The sequence below is a fragment of the Diceros bicornis genome, chromosome 10, assembly GCF_020826845.1.
Source record: "Diceros bicornis minor isolate mBicDic1 chromosome 10, mDicBic1.mat.cur, whole genome shotgun sequence".
Taxonomy (NCBI): domain Eukaryota; kingdom Metazoa; phylum Chordata; class Mammalia; order Perissodactyla; family Rhinocerotidae; genus Diceros; species Diceros bicornis.
Genome location: NC_080749.1, coordinates 66,339,168 through 66,354,065, shown reverse-complemented (window position 1 = coordinate 66,354,065; position 14,898 = coordinate 66,339,168). Strand labels below are relative to the sequence as shown.

Below are 14,898 nucleotides of genomic sequence, written 5' to 3'. Positions count from 1 at the left end.
TCAGGGGTCTTGTTGTGCTGTGTAGGAAATCCTCCATTGGTTAATGAATGTCCATTTAGTTGTAACTTAGAGGTGAGAGACAAAGGGAACAATTCACTTCACCATGATGTTGACATCACTCTGAAACTGGTGATTTTGATGTTGTAATCCTTTTGAATAAGCCAGGCTATGAATTCCCAAGATATTAAGTCCATTAAAAGTCTAAATTAGGGCCGGCCCCGTGGCTTAGCAGTTGCGTGCATGCGCTCCACTGCTGGCGGCCCAGGTTCAGATCCCGGGTGCGCACAGATGCACCACTTCTCCAGCCATGCTGAGGCCGCGTCCAACATACAGCAACTAGAAGGATGTGCAGCTATGACATACAACTATCTACTGGGGCTTTGGGGGAAAAAATAAATAAAATAAATAAAAGTCTAAATTAAGCTTTAAAATCTACAAAGTCAAGGGAAAACTTTTCACATTAAAAACAAAACTTTTATCTTGTAAATATTATGTTTAGCATTAAAGACACCAATATAAGGCTCTTTAATATGGATAAGAATTTATAATTATAAATCTATAAATATGGAAAGAAACTAAGAGGTGGAGCATGTCCAACATCACTCCCAATGCAGGAATTCTTTCTACAACATTTTCAACCAAAGTTTATACAGCCTCTGCCTGATATATTCAGTGAAAATAAGCTCACTCCTTTTATAGAAAGCTTAATATATTCATATTTGATCATGTACAACAACAAATATTTCCTGTGAACTTGCATTTGCCAGATACAACTCTAGGCACCAGGGATACAAGCATGTATAATAAATGTATTCCTCAAATTAGACTCAATTCCATTTCACTTTAACATCCATATACCAGTCTTTATTCTTTTATACTACACAGAGGTTGTAAGTGTCCCTTTTATCTAGTCAACCATTCTCAGCTACTTCAGTTATTCTTCGTATGACTGCTTTGCAGAATGCTCATAATCTGGATGGCTTCCATTTGTTGCTCTTATGGCGTAATGTCCTGGCCTAAAAACAATACTTCAGATATTGCACAAGCACTTCAGAGCAAGGTAGAATTAATATTTTTTCACATGAAATATGGTTATTTCTAACATAGTTATAGTTTTTTCTTTTAAAAAACAGCTACAGAATTTGGTTAGGGATCTATTTAATGCATCCTAGTGGTTGGATAGCAAATTAATATAATTTAAGTGTCATAAGACATTATCCTAATATTAAAGCAAATCTAAAAAAGTGTTTTAAAGGTTAAAAGCACTATGTAAATATAAGGCAGCAGTTATTAGATTCCATTACATGGCTTTATAGTATCATAAGGACTGGACTAGAACATGCCAAAATGATCAGGACAAGAGATATAAATGTAGGAATATTTTCCAAGTGGGTGACAGCTGGGCTTATAAGAGTGTTAACAGTCTTTCACGGGAGTGAATGTTGAAAGAGAAGAATGAAGGCAAATTACATTTGTATGATTAGTTTGGTAAGGTAAATAAACCACTGCATTTAAAGGGTCGAATAGGTATATAAAGAGAGCTTTGACTATAATTTCTTTCAGTTTTTGTTGTTCTGAATACCCAAATATGTACTTTGGCATGTTATTCTTTACCCAAACACTCTTCAAGGTCCTGGACTTCAGGAAGACTGTGTAACAGAGTTCTCAGTTTTAATTGCCCAGGGATTCTCCTGGGGCCCTTGAAAAATTATTGGATGGGGAACATTTTCATAAGTGAGAATCCTTACTCCACAAGGAACGAGAAACATAATATTCTAATCAGATAGCAGAGAATCTCAACAAATTCTCATATTTCTCCCATTTGCAATTTTCCCCAAAAGTGTCTTGGCACTTGTTAAAAGTCAGAGTTAAGAGGCAGCAGTAAGGGCCAATTTGGCTGATCACACAAAAGTAGATTTTGCTAACTGCTGAGAAAGAGGGTGTTTCATCCACAAGAGTCCAAAAAGATATATGTTGAGAATTTGTCAATATTTTAAAAAGCTAAGGAGAAAACACGTGTCAAACTTTCAAATATAAACAAGTAAAATTTATATTCAAAACAATGGATATTAATTCTTAAATATAAGAACAATGTATTAGAACTAATAAAATCACCTGAAGTATTGGTCTTCAGGGATCACATTTATCAAGAAGCCTTATTTTTTCTTTGGACACATATCATAAAATCAATTAAAAAAACAATGAGAGGACATTTTGGTTAGTAATCTGGTAGTTCGTGACGATCAAATGTAAGTGGAAAGGAGTAGTGGTAAATAATGCAAAAAAAATCAATTAAAAAATCTTTTGTGCTTGACTTTTGGTGTGCTTTTGCTCTAGGAAATTAATAATGGCATGTCCAGAGTTCTAGAAATCCTCAGTACTTCAAACTGTGTAATGCAGACACACTGCAAAGATCTCTACACAGCCAAAACAACATTCTCCTCTCATCTTGTGTTTAACGTTGCTGATCACCCTTACCTCCCTTGCACTTTCTAGGGTCCCTTCAGGAGGGATGAATTTTCTGACATTCTTTATATTATTCCAATTCTAATTCAATATGTATAAGAGTTTATTTTGTCTTTATATGAAATTATAAAGATGGAAAAAAATTAAGAGATGTTCCTTTTGTTGGTTTCTCACCCCCACTTATTAAATACCTGCTCCACCATGATCACTCTCTGCTCAAATGTTGCTGTATTCACCCCCAAGCAACAGCAGTAGAGTTCGGCCCATCTATATTTGGTTGATCTCCTATTATTTGTCACTGAGCTTTTGTTTTGTCTTGGGACCAGTGAAAAGAGTAGTAAACTATTACATCCAGAAGCCTTTGAAATGGGTCAGAGTAGAACATGGTTTAAGTTAACTCCAGGGAAAATGTGTACACTTAAAATACGTGTTCCTTTTCCCCTTGGTTAAACAATTAGCATTGTTTAACTGACAGGTATTTTCATTTGCCTTTCTGCTCCCATATTCTCTGGACTAATTCTTCCTTCTGTAAACAAATCCAAAAACAGTATTTAGATTTCACTCTCTCAAATGCTAATAACGGCTTATTAAACCAAATCCAAATACTCTCTTATGGGATTTAAGGACTTCTGTAAGTGACAACACATACCTCTTCATCCCATACCCTGTTATAATTCTAGTACATGCTCTTTGCACCAAAAAGCCAGATTTAGATAATTTAAGATCCACGATAGTTTCAATGATGACCGGTTGGAAAGTTAAGCATACACTGCAACAGATATCAAAATAAAATTGGGTCTCTACATGGAAAAACATCTTCAACCATCCACAAGAGAGAAGTCTTATTATTGTTTAATTCATTCACTCTACAGATGTGCATCAATTGCCTGCTCTGTGCCAGGTACTGATCTAGATGCTGGGGCTACACAAAGAACAAGAGGCACTCTATATTTGAAAGAGTTTTTGTCACTCACAATGTTTACACATCCCTGTTGAAACCAGACTTTCCGAAATATCTCACCAAAGAAAAACAAACCTCAAAGAAGATACTGATCACCATTTGAGGTGTACACACAATTCCACAAGTTGCTATCTCAAACAAAGGTTTTAACTTGGAGTTCAATTTCCATTTGACAATGCTTAAATAAATAAGGAGATAAATATTATATACCCAAAATATTTCCCTCAAATTTTTAATGTCCAATTTCTAGTTTTAATATATTAGCTTCACAAGTTGAATTAGTATAGAATATTAAAAACTATGTGCATACTGTATAATCTCACTTATATGTAGAATCTAAAAAAGTCAAACTCATAGAACTAGAGAGTGGAATGGTGGTTATTGCGGGGGAAAGGAGAAATGAAGAGATGTTGGTGAAGGTGTAAAAAACTTTCAATTACAAGATGAATAGGTTCTGGGGATCTAATGTACAGCATGGTGAATATAATTAATAACAGCAAATTGTATACTTGAAATTTGCTAAGACAGTAGATCTTGAGTGTTCTCACCATACACACACACACACACACACACACACACACAAAATGGTAACTATGAGGTGATGGAGGTGTTAATTAGCTTGATTATGGTAACCATTTTACAATATATGCATATATCAAATCATCATGTTGTACCCTTAAAATATATACAATTTTTATGCATCAATTACACCTCATTAAGCTGGGAAAAAAACCCTACACACATCCCACGCAAATGAAAGAACCAGTAAGTAAGATAGAACATGTTCTGATTACATCTTGTTTTCTCTGGATAGTGAAATAGCTATGGCACAATTCCCTTTGGTAGAGGTTGTTCCAAACGTCTCAAAAATTGGCTTTCAATATTACATGTCAGTAATGTCTATTCAACTGAAAAATCACCTAAGACAAATTATATCAACCATCTGGATTTTTTCCACTTTAATCCCAAAATAATACACTGTGAAACACAATAAAGGCATGACTGCTGCCCACCTCAGCATTACACAATAGGTATTGTTTGATTCACAGTTTATAGAAGTGTACCTCTTGAGAAATATTAGGAATACTAAGAAAAGCATATGTAGTAACACACAAAAAAGACAAAGCACAGTGTCCTTGAGAATAGTACTATTTTCTTCTCTGGGTAAAAATCTTTATAACTTTGAAAATAGGCTAAGATGGGCTATACTTGTGCATAATTGTTCCTTCCTATTTTTATAAAATTTCCAATTTTCTGTCTTTATGGGTGAGCAAAATTCTACTAGTTTTAAATCCATCCAAATAAAAGAGACAAAATACATTTTTCTTCTTGCTATGTGACTTTTGTTGTTTAGTAACGAGTATAGGTGCGCCCTGCATTGTTTAAACAGAAGGACATAGCAAACAAACATTAGATGGGCTTTATGTGCAAGGCTCCAGGCTAAGGGCTTTGAATCATCTCAGACATATGGATGGATGTTGCCATTTGCAAAGTTAAAGAAATAACTATAGTGTAATGGTAATGTAGAAAGCTCTGACGGGGACACAAGGCACAAATATCAGTTGTTCCAATTATTAACTAAGCAATCAGGGACAAATTACTTCATTTTCCTGTTCTTCAGGTTATTTATCTCTAAAGTTAAGATAATAATAGCACCTATATCACAGTGTTGTAATAAGCCTTAACTGAGTTTTTACATGAAGATCATCAGAACAGTGTCTGGCAAATAATAATTTCTCAGTAAAAGTTAGCAAACAAAATGAGCTTAATTGTGTAAAAGAGTGTAACTCCTTCAAGAACTGTTAGAATACAAAATTTAAAGTCATCTCCTGCCAGGAGTAATAACATTTTCCTATATAAACAAAGTTTAATAAAATTTATTCTGAGTTCAAATAGCTATACCTAGTATTCAAGACACTATATCAATTTCTAGAGCAATTCTCTTTCATCTTTGAAGATCACACTTTTTATTTCTCTTATCATTCTTTTTGTGATTATTGAATAAATTACAAAGACCATGTTTTACTGTTATATTAGGAAAAGCACATAAAATTTTTGCTAGTGACATATCTGCTTATTATTTCATCATGTAAAAATGTCTGAATGGATCTTGCAATGGGCTGTTTACATCCCCCCAAAATTCATATTTGAGACCCTAATCCCAGTGTGATAGTATTTGAAAGCGGGGCCTCTGAAAGGTAATTAGGTTATAAGGGTGAAGCCTTCATGAATGACATTAGTGTCTATATAAGGGGCCTAGAGAGCTAGCTCACTCTTTCTGCCATGTGAGGATACAAGGAGAAGTTGGCAGTCTGCAACCTGGGAGAGGGTCCTCACAAAAACTTAACAATGCTGGCAACCTAATGTCAGATTTCCAGCCTCCAGAACTGCGAGAAATGAGTTTCTGTTGTTTATAAGCCACCAGTTTATGGTACTTTATTATAGCAGCCAGTACAGACTAAGATATTAACTAAAATTTGAAGATATGTTTGTGATTGACAGACTTAGCATATAGGCTGTGTAGCATATCCAACAATTACTAGGGAGACGGAAACTTGGGGTCACCTCAAGCAGACGGTCATTCATCATCCAGAGGTTTATAAAGAGACTCCATGACTGCTGTAGAAGAAATGCTACACAAAGTAAAACACCACAGACATGGAGACCAACGATGGTTTCAAGTATAAACGGCAAATCAAAAATCAAAAGAACAAATATTCTGAATCAGAATATCATCAGCACTTATTAAAGTACTGATTTTTCTAGAGCTGCCTCTCACATGGAATCCTCCAGGGTGAATACTAATGAAGATTTATTTACCCTTTTGAGCAACTTTACAGAGGCTAGTATGTCATAAAAAAGTAGCAAATGAAATCATTATTACCCTTATTTTAACCTCTTTAATTTTACTATTATTATGTTACAGGTCACATCTAACCCGAAGAGGGTGCATAAATACAATCCTCTTCTGTTCCACAAGTAGAGGAGAAGTGAATATTGATGAGTAATAGTAATACCTGCCACAACCAAGAGTCTCGGGATAAATGCCACCAAGCCTTTCTGCGCTACCCAGAGAGGGGTCCACACAGCATTGTTCTGGGTCCTCGTGATAACTTAAAGGGAAACTTCCACAACATCCAGAGCCCTTGATGTCCTGCAAATAAAGGAAGAGGGTGTCCTCGAATTCCTTGCAGCAAGAACCCACTTAGGTGGCACCAACCTTGACTTGCAAATGGAACAGTCATCTACAAAAGGAAAAGTGATGATCTTACCCCATAAATCTGAAGAGAACCTAGGAGAAGCTTCCGCTGGCAGCTCGCGCCATTCTTCCTGTTGAAAACTCAGCTGACATCAGTGCCATATCATCCAGGAATACTGGCCAGCGATCTGTGCTGAAGTTGGCTGCTGCCACTGGAGCCAGTCCTACTGGGGCCTCTTCATTCCTGGAACCATCACTAACCAGATCCGGGCAGCCTTCCGGGAGCCACAACTTCTGGTGGCTACTGATCCTAGGGCTAACCACCAGCCTCTCACAGAGGCTTCCTATGTTAAGCTGCCTACCATGGCTCTGCATAACACAGACTCTCCTCTGCACTATGTGGACACTGCCATCCCGTGCAACAACAAGGAAGCTCACTGGGTGGGTCTGATGTGGTGGAGGCTGGCCCAGGAAGTCCTGCGCGTGTGGCCTGCTGCGTGTGGCACCATCTCCCATAAACACCTGGGAGAGGTCACGCCTGATCTCAACTTCTACAGAGACCCAGAAGAGACGGAAAAGGAAGAGCAGGCCACTGCTGAAAAGGCCGTGACCAAGGAGGAATTTCAGGGTGAATGGACTGTGCCCGCTCCCAAATTTACTGCTCCTCAACCCGAGGTCGCAGACTGGCCTGAAGGCATGCAGGTGCCCTCTGGGCCTACGCAGCTAACATCTGTGCCAGGGACAATCTTCCTCAAGCAAAAAGAGGAGGATTGGCAATGGATGTTAGCTCAAGGCCAATCTTCCTCACCAAAAAAAAAAAACAAAAATTTAAATTTGTTTCACAAAGGTAGACCCATCTATAAGCTGTACACAAGAGACAGACACACAAAAAAACATTAAAAATAAATAGATGGACAAATTTATTCCAGGGAAATAAAAACAGTAGAAAAACAGGGGTAGTGATCCTGATATCAGACAAAGTAGAATTCAAGCCTAAACATGACTAAGTTACTTGTTAATGCTAAAAACTATAACTAACAATGAAGATAATAGCTATAAATATCTATACACTAACTAACACAGAAAACACCTTTTTGAAGCAATAAGCTATAGAAAAATGCGAGGGGACATAGATGGAAACATGCTAATAAATGCAGAGACTTGAACATATCACTCTCAGTACAAGATAGATCAAGAGGCCAAAAAATAGGTTAGGATATTGAAGACCTAAACAACATAATCACTAAGGAAGATCTTATCAATATTTATCAATTTTATACCCCACTAATAAGAGAATACCCCCCAGGCTCAAGTTCTCATGGAACATTTACAAAAATTGACTATAAATTACATCATAAAGATAACATCAGTAAGTTTCATCAAGTAAAAATAAAAAATACCCTGATCTCAATGCAATAAAACTAGAAGTTATTAACAAAATCAAATAATAAAAAGACCCTTCCAAATGGAAATTTCCTAAAAACACCTATTAAATAACTCTTGTGAATAGAAAAATACAAACTAAAATTACATAACTTCTAAAAAATACAGTCATGCATTGCTTAACGATAAGGATACATTCTGAAAATGCATCGTTAGGTGATTTCGTCATTGTGTAAACATCATGAGTGTACTTACACAAACCTAGATAGTATAGCATACTACTCACCTAGGCTATATGATACTAATCTTATGGGACCACCATCGTATATGCAGTTCGTCATTGACTGAAACGCCGTTACGCAGCACATGACTGTGATGATAATGAAAACACTACTTATACAGACAAATTTAAGCAGTAATCAGAATTATACAATTACATACACACATCAATAAAAAGAATTCAAATAAATGTATTAAATTCCCATTTCAAAAAAGAGAAAGAACAACAAAGTAAACCAAAGAAAACATAAGGAAGGAAATCATAAACACGGAAATTAATGATAGAGATTAGAAAAAGAGTAGACCTAACTAATTAATCAAAATCCTGTTTTTTTAAATTAACAATATACAACCATTGGCTAACTTGATCAACAAGAAAAAGAGAGAAAGCTCAAATATCAAAATACAAAATAAGAGAAAATAAACATTGTAATGGAAAAAAAAATCATGAGAGAGATTATCAGACCTCTTAACATATTTGAAAACCTAACTTAAATGTCTAATTTCCTAGAGAAATACAGATTACCAAGAATTACTCCATTGGAGATAGAAAGCTTAAACAACAATTAATGTAAAAGAAACAGGAATCAGTGACAATGATATGTAAGCCTAACAAACATAGTAGAAAAAGAAAACTATAGAACAAGATCACCTATGAATATCAATGCAAAAGTACTAAATAAAATATTAGCAAATAGAATTCAACATTACATTAAGAAAATAATACCACATGACCAAGTGGGATATTCTCAAGGAATGACAGATTGGTCCAATATTAGGAAATCCATTAATATAATATCATGTAAATAGATCTAAGGAGAAAAAAATTGTACAATCATTTTCATAAATGCTGAAGAAACTTTTGAAATATTCCATAATCCATTCTTAATTTAAAAACACAAGAAAATAGGAATTGATTGATGCTTTTTTAACATGATAAGATATAACTTAGTCCTAAAGTCAGCATCTTACTTAATGAGGAAACACTAAAGGCATTTCTTCTAAGATCTGGAACAAGACAAGGATGCTATCTCCAACACTATATTCAAGATACTAAATGCATTTAAACAAGAGAAATCAATTAGAGGAATAATTGGTAAAGAAGATGATGATATTATAGTATTCCTGGAAAACCCAGAGAATCAATGATAAAACTAGCTCAAGCAATAAAAGAATTCAATAAAGAAGTAGGATAAAATATTAATACATGGAAATCAATAATATTCACATATGGAAATTACCAGTTAAACTACATAAACAGAAAAATTTATAATGGCAAAAAGATTAAAGATTTAAAAATAAATGTAACAAGAAATATACAAAACTATATTAGAAAAACGTATACAACTACTGAAAGATGAAAAACAAACTTGAACAGAAAGACATCCACCATTCTTAGGTAAGATGACCCGATATCATAAAGATGTCACTTATCTCTAAGTTAATTTATAAATTTCAGAATAGTCAGAAAACACTAATAAGGAAAATGTATAAGGGTGTCTACTTCTACAAGATATTAAAACATCATGAAGTCTCTATAATTAAAAGAATGTGGTACTAACATGAATAGACAAACAGACCAGTGGAACAGAATAGAAAGCCCAAAAATAGTCTCCAATATATTATTGGGACATTTTTCCATGGGTCTCTCTCACATTTCTGTATGTCTTATGTCAGCTTCTGTTTCAGATTATCTTTCAAGGATGTTTATATAGCAAATAACCTTGGAAGACAGAAACAGTGTCTCCCTCCAGGACAGAGAGCAGATTTGCTTCCTGACCAGTAAAATAAAGATAATGTCTTAAAGATAAATGGATGCATTTGAACACGACGACGGAAATTTACACTTCTGGCAGTGTTTGGAGATGAGTTAGTGAAAGATACATAGAAAATCAAAGCAAATAAGATAATTATTGTTTCAAAGAAAGCATAAATTGTATAACATTTACAAAATTGTAATTTATAAATAATAAGTACTGGTTTAAACAAATCAATGTCTATTGTTTAAGCAATATGTACCATTTTGATTAAAAATTTAAAAATAATAAAAGCAGTTTATTTATGAGAAATATAGTACATAGGCATACCGTAAAATTAATACACAGAAAAACAAACATCCTCTTCTAAGAAATTTCTCTAAGTTGACCACAAGGAATGAACTTGTTACGAAAACTGGGTTCTGCAGATTTTTTTAAAGTGACCTTCATTTGTACACACAACAGTAATAGTATAAGTTAGCAAGATCTCTTGAAAACATTTTTACAATGTATATTAAGAGTCTACAGTGTTTTTATTTTACTCATTAATTCTATTTTTATAAATCTACTAAGAGGACATCATCGTAGCAATAACCATTTTGTTACTGATAATAGCATAAAGAAAAATCAGAAAACAGTCTCACAGTAAAGGAATAAGGGAATGCCTAATTTAACTACAGCTCTCTTGATGAAATTCTCTGGAATTGCTTAAAAATATGACTAAAAAATGACAAATTATGTGGAACATGCTTGTGATGTTATTTTAGAAATATTTATTATCACATTCTCTATCTTGAGTATAAAGAAATATATATAAACAAAAAGAAAAGCCCCTACCCCAAAGTACTATATTTTCAATGTAACCTCTCTCTAATATAATTTGTCCTAATTAAAAAATTAATATAAAATACATTATTCACAATCAGATTAGATTCTTTCTTATAAATAAACTTTATTTCTCCTGTACTTCATTGCTTAGAATAATGTCTCTTGAGCTTAATTCTCTCACTACTTAAGCAATCTTTCAGGTTTAAATTTTTTTATTATAAATTCTTTTTACCTTTATAGGCCAGGGTGATATTTAAAAATGTTTTTAAAATAGTATAGCATATATCATATCAAAATAAGGCACTGATCAAATCGTAGCAGATGATGGCTACTAACAAATAGTATGGCTGTACTGACCTGTACTGGCTTATTATCAGTCCAGCCTATACATGGAGTAACCACACGTCTCTGTTTACCCAGGACAGTTCTAGTTTATAACAGTTCTTCTGGCATACTAGTGCACACTTTTATTGTCAAAAGTGTCCTAGTTTAAACGATAAATTATATCATCACCCTGACTTATATATACACTGACATAAATGATTTATTTGGAATATCAAACTCCCATAGCTGTACTTTGAGAACTGGATGTCAAATATTTCCATCTTAGCTTCCCAGCACATGCCAGTGATCAAAATCTCTATTTTCATTAACATCAAAAATCCTGATGTGTATTCTTGCCTATACCAAACATCACTCTACCTCTGCATAAAAGTAGACTATAGGAAAACTTGCATGCAGGGCCTGGCCCTCCCTTACAAAGAACTCTGGAATATTGTATTTGAATAAGGATACAGTTAAAGCCTTCTCTTCGGAACCAAAAGCATGAAGATATAACTTTTGCTTGGGGGATTCTAAGGACAGGCAGATATCAGTCAGTCATATTTCTTTCCTATAAGAAGAAATCTAAAGTGACTCCTGGGGCACTTTTACTTGCGAGCAAGCAAGCCTCTCTGTGAGCCCAACAGATTACGTGATCCATAAAATGCACCCCCAGACAGCTGAAAGTGCATGGAGGGCCCAGAAAAGGCATCACAGAAGAGGCAAAATTTGAGCCAGGGTTCCAAGTGTAGGCGAAGGACACAGTGATTACAGGGGAGTTTGCCAGGGGCAAGGCTGGCTGCCTCCCAGGAGGCCTCACAGGGTGGTATTCTTTACCTGGGTAGATTCACTACAGCCCATGAATTGGCCTGCAGCTTTACATGCCTAATAACTTGATTTTGTCAGCATTCCAAAAGCAAAGCCACTTCTCAAGAACAAGCTCACATTATCCAAGCTCCTGAAGTAGATAGATAAAACCAAAATCTGACTTAATGTACATTGTGAAATAATTGTTACAGGGACTAAAATACTTGAAGCTCATACGAGCAACACATTTTCTCCTTATAGGCACACACATGGAAAGAGAAATAATAATCAGAGGTTGTTTAATAAATGTGGAATCAAAACAAAGAAGTTAGATGAATCCAATTTTTAATGGCATTAGGCTCAGACAGCTGATGAATTCATCTTAAAATAGGGATAGGCTTGCCAAAGGAGTCAGTATACTCAAAGTCTGCTGGCTAAATATCCTTTTCTCCAGGGCAGTGCTTGGATGGGAATTGCAAAATCTGTCTTCAGGACTTCTTTTTTAAAGGCTCCCAGGACAAACCAACTTGCAACAAATTGAGACATTCTTCCTTTAGATATCTTAATGCACTATATCAAATTGCACTCAAGTTATATAGCCAGTAAAACTGTTTCTTTTGTGATTTTAAATTAAAATTACCTTTAAAATTGTATAAACTATAACATACATGAATATTTTTTAAAGGAGAAAACTCTTTTCAACCCTTTCAAAATTCCACTGTGCTTCTCAGAAATGCACACGCATGCATATACAAATATATGTATTTCGGTGTATAGGAAATTCTGAATTTATTTCATTCCTTAAATTAAATCCTAATCCCAATTTACATCTCTTTGGGCTGGCAAGGTATTTAATCCTGGTCACTGAGGCTTATCATCCCACTGCCAACCTAGGACTCTTGACACCTTTTGTCTCTGCTGCCACAGTCATTTTTCATGATAGTCCCCCTCCAAGGAGTGCCACAGCTTCAGGGTTCTAAAAGGAAGTTAATTGCAGATTCTTAAAACATTACAAGTCCCATTCCACCAGGATTTTCAAGTTCACTAGCCCTACCTCTTCCCGCTTCCTAATACCCCTTTGATTTCCCCCAGCTCCTCTCTTACTTAGCTTCAATTCCATGATTCATCATCTTAACTATTCTTCGCATATCCTTAGAGTTTTCATCTGCCTTATCCTGCCTTCATTCCATCTCACCTGGAAAAGCCCCGACTGCAAAAAGCTACCCATTCTACCCCTGCACCTAGGGGCAGCTGAAGAAAAACAGAAAAGTATACTGGCCTACTTCAATTTATCACCACACACCTCAGATGGTTGTTAGTGCTGCCTGGTGACTGTATTACATTTTCTTTAGTCAGTTCACATTTCATTCCTCCAATATAATTATTTCCTCTCTTTCTTAAAATTTCAAAACCCTATACTACTACCTTACTCTTAGCTGATCATCTTGCTTTTATTTTCACTTAGAAAATATGAAAGTTTCAATGAGAAATTTCTTATATTCCACCACTATATCTACCAATTTATATGTCTTTAAGCCAAAATTATACTTTTCATTTTATTAAAGTGGATAGAAGCCCTTATCCCTATCTAAGGCCCAAGGGTCCACCTGAGTATTCGCTGTCTTCTCTTAGAATCACAAACACTGCTTCTCGCCATCCTCCTCCCTCTCTCTTGCATCATCATTTTTTCCTCCCTGCAGATCACTCCCATTAACAAAAAACATGCCCCATTTTTTTGCTCCCATTTTCAGAAAGAAAAAAACCTTTTAAGTATTATATATATACACTATTTTCACTTCTTCTAGCTGCACCCGCCACTGAAAACAACTCTGTTTGAATTCAAAATCCTACCCATGTCCAACAGTCAGACCGCAGTCTTCATCTAACCTGACTTCTCAGCATCATTTGTCACCACCAATAATTTCCCTCTTCTTGCAGTTTCATCCCTCATGTAGTTTCACGACACTGCTTCCCTAGCCAACAGTCGCACCAACTACTTTCCCTGTCAGCCTTCTTTGCTGCATCTTCCTGCTCTTCCTAACCCCTACACAGTGGAATGCTCCAGAACTTAGTCCCCAGGCCTCTTCTTTTCTCCTTTTACAATAACCTTCTGGGTGATCTCATCAAATCCCATGTTTTTTAAATCACATATGGGAAGTCCTAAATTTTTATATCTAGCCCTATCCTTGCTACTGAATTCCAGATTCATATATCTAATTTCCAACTCAGCATGTCCACTTGGACAACCATAGGAATCTCAAGTAAAATATCCAAAACTAAATTTTTATTTTTCATACACATCTGCTCCACCCCAAGGAACTCCATCTCATCTCATTAAATGGTGATATCATTTGCCCAGATTTAGGTCCAAAAGGTCATAGTCATCTTTGATTCTTCTTTTTCATACCAACATATAATCCAAAAGCAAATCTTCCAGTTCTATTTCAAAACACATACCAAATGAAAGAACTTATCACCTTCACAAATATCTCCTTAGTTCAAGAGTCAATTATTTCTTACCTGAATTACTATAAGAAGCTGTAGGATTTCCTCCAACACACCAGGTTTGTTTCCACTTCGGGGCCTTTTGCAATCGATATCCTCTTGGCAAGAATGTTCTTTCTTCCCTTATGTTGGCATAGCTCATTCTCTCATTTCATTCAACTTCTTAGTCTAATTTCACCTCCTCAAACAGACCTTACCCTGACAACTCTATCCATAATGGCAAGTGCTCTCTATAACTTAGTGTTATGACTAAGTCACTCTCTCTAGCCTTAGTGTTCTAGGTTGTTTCCAAAGATGGCTGCAATAATTCCTCCTCTGGAATATGCCATTTAGTGATACAGTTTTGCCACTCTTCCCATCAAGAGGTAAGAGCTATGTCCCCTCCCTGTAAA

General features: G+C 35.4%; 1 pseudogene; it reads left to right on the top strand.

Annotated features, from left to right (window-relative positions):
- The first annotated feature begins 1,006 nt into the window (after nt 1-1,006).
- LOC131410460 (small ribosomal subunit protein uS2-like) overlaps nt 1,007-14,898 on the top strand; it is a 56,198-nt pseudogene continuing 42,306 nt past the window's right edge.